Here is a 5506-nt window from a genome sequence, read left to right as displayed (position 1 = left end):
AAAAAAAAAAAAAAAAAGAAAAGAAAGCCTGCAATTAGTTTAACATTTTAATTTCTCCAAATGAATCATGTGAACACTAATTTCAAAGGATGTTCAACAACTTGCAAAATGGGCATTTAAAAATTAAATAGTTTTGTTTTGTTTTCTTTACTGATGAACTAGTTAGAACTTTTAATATATAAGTATACATCATTTATTTCTATTTGGGAAATATTTTAATAGTAGTTTAAAATACATTATTGAGGACTTATTGTTTCTTGGGATGAATAAAATAAATAGGGATCCAAGTATCATGGATTTATAGACTAATGAGGAAGACAGATATGAAATAAACACACAAACATATATACAAGTAGACAAACACATGTAGACATAAAAGATACACAGAAAGGAGATACACTATTTCTCACAAATAAGACTACATGACTATTTTTTTTCACAGCATCTCAGGGCACTAGTATTATTAGGACCAGATTTGGGAAAATTTTGATTATGGATTTCCTAACCTTGTCATTTGTCTTTATGTGATATATTCGCCTTTTGCAACTAATAAGTAACACCTTCTCAAATATGTTTCCTTTCACTTGGGACAATAATTTCTGTGTTCTGATTACTCTCATATTCTATGGTTCCCATTAAACAATTGTGATAATAAAACTAAGAACTTTGAAATGTAAAGTATTTTTACTTTTTGTTTTCTAGCCATGATACAATGGCATGTTACTAAAGTTATGATGACCTCCACTAATAAATATAATGCATTTGTGTAATTTTGTTAGAATATGTTAATTCAATAATAAATGATAACTGAATTACATTAAATCATATTTTCCTGGGGCCATTTGCAGGAGTTGAAATTATTGGCTCTCTAGTCTTTTAGTAAATATATACATTTATTAATTAAAATGAAGTTGTTATGTTTCAGTTTAGTTTAATACCATAAATAGCCTAGTTTATATATAAAGCACATTTTTGTAGATTGGGGTATTTTTCAAATTTAGACTTTTATAAAGCTTTTTACTTAAATTAATGGCAGTGAATTTTCACTGCATTGGCTTAATTGTACTCCTAATGTATCTGTCAGTCTGGAATAAATTACCAAGCCAGTTCAGCAATATAAATAATAACATTTAAAGTGAAACATGAATGCCTATTAAAATATATCTAACAAAATAAATTATTTGGATTTTGTGTCCTAATTTATTTTTCTATATCACAAGTCATCAAGCAAGAGTGTCCTAATTTTAAAAAAGTATGGTTAATAAAACTCATTTTCCTATTGTACACATATTTTGCTTTTGAGTCATTATCTGATCATTACATATACTATTCCAGGAAACCAAAATGATTATGTGAGAAATAATATACTTCTACTGAGTATGTGTGACCAACACAGAGTGCAGAATGCAAGAAAACTTTTTGGTCCCAAATTTCCACTTATGTATGTTACTTGTCAAATCTCTTCATATTTTAATTGGTGAAGTAGTTTTTGGTGAAGCCATGAAGACAATTCACCACTGTATTCAGTGTTAAGTGTGAGTGAGTGTTGTCTACATACAGTTCTAGCTGCATCTTTATGTTCCTAGAATACAGACCTAGCTAAAGAGGACTATTTAAACTACTGTAAATCAGAGACAAGTTCTCCCCTATTCTCTTTCTGGACTACATGAAACCACTTATTGAAAGGTTCAGCACCACATTAAACATGGCAAATATGCAAATTTAAATCAAGGAAATATAGTTAGCATTTTCTAGAATGTGTTTATAATTTACTTTATTAGTCTTACTTCACTAATAAAACAATTAAGATTCTCTAAACAGCTGGAAGTCTATGTGGGCAATAGAGAATGAAAAAAGAGGCATGATACCATTATAAATGTGCGTAATAAATACACACAATAAATTTTATATATCAATGTATAATGTGTTATACTTACTCATCCTTTCAATTAAAGACTGCAAATGTCTATCTCAATACATATGATCTATTCATCAAATGAATTATGTTTTTCTTAATCATTTTGTCATTCATGCATTTAATTCTTCACTCAATTGGTGACTTACTGTAACTTCTACAGTGTAAGACTCTGACCACAATATGAAATTAACAAATGCATAAGATAAACACTTTTATTATAGGATTTGTTCCCTTGCAAAAACTGTTAACAAATTATTCCAGGTTCCAACAATGAAATACAAAATTATAAAATTTTAGTTGGTTATTTCATAAAACTTTAAAAAGTAATTTTGTCCATCACAACTATGAGGCATAAAACTAAGTGGATTAGCAGAATTTAATAAACAATCAGGTTTGACAATGGAAATGTAACCAGCACCTTAAGTTATACATTTGCTAAGTGCTTATTTTTATATCAAGTAACCTTTTACTTATTTGATTTATTACATTTCACAAAATTCTGCTTATTAGCTTGTTATTACATAAATAAACAATATACTAAATTCTTTATCAAGTTCTCTTTTTCTATCTATATATCTATAGGTATTAAATACTTAATAAGTATTTAATTAATAGGTAATTAATATAGACATTAAATATCTATAGGTATTAAAATAAAGGAAAAGCAAGTACAAATGCTGTGATAACAATTTAAGGGCTGCCACTAAAATGATAAAAGCCGGAAGAGATGAAAACCTCGTATTAAACTTTGCTTTTTTTCTGAGATATTTGAAAATGATGTTTATCTGTCAAGAACCTTGGAAAGTACAAAATTTTACATGCCAAATATTCAGTTATTCTTAGTTATTATACAGTAGGAAAAAGATTAATAATTTTAGCTTTGAAAGTATAAATCAAAACTATTTTTTAAAAGAAAAATAAAAAATAGTTTATTTTCTAATATAGAGGTCTAAAACAATACTGGGTTACATATTGAATTCTTAACATTCTATTTAACTCATAGTACAGTAAGTGTAATGCCAAAATCATGTGAGAATTACAATGAAAATATTTTCTATTGAATTGAATTCTCTTATTACTCTCATACACTATGAAAATTAAACTATCAAGATTTTTAAAACTATAAAATTATCAAGATCAATAGCAATTCCAAATTTCTTGATCTACAGAAAGTGTTGGAATAGAGATAAAGATTCAAATGCTAACTGGAATTTCTTTACTTGCCCCTAGATTGGCAAGAATTCTATTTGATTGATAGTGACTGCCTGACTTGTTGAATTGAGAAGGATTCTGAGACCATGTTGGAACTCAGCAATTGCTGATTAGTTTCTGCCAGCTCCACTGGGATGAAAGATTAGGGACATGTACAGCATATATTTACCATAGGCTGCCTCTAACTTTTCGTTAGGAATATTTATTTCTCTGGGTAGATTGTCAGTTGATCAAACCAGTAATAGAAAGTGCCTCTACTTAGCTGTCTTTTTGATTTACATCATAAGTAAAGGCTATTCTACACCATTATGTTAGTTGATGGTATAGTTGTGCTACAGTTCTGTTACTGAGCAGGGACAGGGTTTCAGAATAACATAGGTGGATGTGATTATTTTAATTTTTAGCTGGCATATGGTTCCTTTATTGAAGAAAGAAATCCCTCCTGCTGATTTGGTTATTTTTCATGTTTATAAGGTATAAGTGTAGGTTCATATGGTAGATCCATATGAAGCAGTCAATTGAAAATAACTTATAAAACATGATTTATTTATATTAGTTCCACGTTTTCCTTTTTATATAAAATGCATTCTATATATTATGCCAGAATGATCACATTTTATCATGTGCATTTTGCAAAGATTATGGTTATCCTTTCTTCTTTGCTTTTTAGTTTAAAATGAAATTTATTACTTTTGGCTGAATAAGCACTTATAATGGGAATGCCATATGTGCCAGCAAAGATAGTTTACATTTTTGCTTGTGCTGGCCTTGGCTGACTGTCACCTCTGTAGACTCACTTTCTCACTCTTGCTGAATTTTGTAGTCTCCAACTCAGGATCTTAGAGTGTGGCCATGTGAAGAATTTCAGCGGCTGGCACCTTTCATCATGACTTCATGTATGCCTCTGCCTTTCACAACTCAGAGGGTGTTCTTAATATCGTTTTTTTTTAAATTTCAAAAATAATGTAAACCCATATAGAGAGCAAACATAGTGGTGTTCTTCTTCATATTGCCACTATCACCTATACCCAGCTTCTTTCCATTTTGCAGAGGTAATTACTTATAACAATTAGTTATGTATCCTTTTAAGCAGAAAAGATTGTTTAAAACCTCTCAGTTATATTATACATATTGTTCAGTAATTTGTTTATTCATCTAATTACATATCTTGAAAATATTTCAGTCTTTTTTGTTCATCCATATCTAGCTTTGTCTTTCTTTCTTTTTTGTTTTTTTTTTTGAGACGGGAGTCTCGCTCTGTTCGCGCCGGGCTCTCAGCTCACTGGCAAGCTCCGCCTCCCGGTTTAGCCATTACTCCTGCCTTCAGCCTCCGGAGTAGCTGGACTACAGGCGGCGCCGCGCGCCTCGCCCGGCTAGATTTTTGTATTTTTTTAGTAGAGACGGGGTTTCACCGTGTTAAGCCAGGATGGTCTCGATCTCCTGAGCCTCGTGATCCGCCCGTCTGCCTCCCAGAAGTGCTGGATTACAGGCTGAGCCACCGCGCCCGGCCTAGCTTTGTCTTTCTAATGCTGTATATGTATTGCTGTTATGTGGATAGATCATTTAACGTATGATAACTATAGTGCTATTTTATTAAATCATAATATATATTTAAATATATATAGATTATTGGCTCATTTTAGAGCATTTAGGTTTCTGTTTTTTATTCTATATTAAAATGCCTGCTATATGCATTGTTTTTCAGACAGATCATTTTTAGTTATTTTTATTACAACTAAATTAATATGATTGATGGTGTATGTGTTCATCCATTTGCATTGCTATTAAAGGAATACCGAGGGTTTATAATTTCATAAAGAAAAGTAGGTTTTTTCGCTCAGGGTTCTGGTGCGTATACACCAAAGCCATAGTGTTGGCATCTGCTTCTAGTGAGGGCCTAAGAAGCTTACAATCGTGATGGATGGTGAAGAGGAAGCGCAGCAGGTCACGTGGTGATGAGAGGGAGCAAGAGAAAGGGGCAGGAGTTGCCAGGCTTCTTTAAACAACCAGATCTCGGTGAACTCAGAGCGAAGAAGCGTCATCGTTACTGCAAGACAGCACCAAGTCATTCAAAGGGATTCTGCCCCCGTGACCAAACACCTCCCTCTATGGTCCCACTCCACTACAAGGTCACAGTTTCTACATGGATTTTGTGGGGGGGGACAAAAACCATCCTAAACTATATCACGTATGAACAGGATGTTTTGGTACACGTATACATTGTGGGATTCGGCGAAATCAAGCTAACTTTATACATATGCATTACTTCAAGTTACTTATCATTGCTTTGTGGTGGAAGACTTACAATCTACTTTGCTTAGAACTGTCAAATATGCAATGTATTGTTTTTAACAGTATAGTTGGCATTGATGTAGC

This window comes from Rhinopithecus bieti, unplaced genomic scaffold (assembly GCF_001698545.2).
Source record: "Rhinopithecus bieti isolate Rb0 unplaced genomic scaffold, ASM169854v2 scaffold_21441, whole genome shotgun sequence".
In the NCBI taxonomy this organism is placed as follows: domain Eukaryota; kingdom Metazoa; phylum Chordata; class Mammalia; order Primates; family Cercopithecidae; genus Rhinopithecus; species Rhinopithecus bieti.
Note: the sequence above shows the minus strand (reverse complement) of the source record.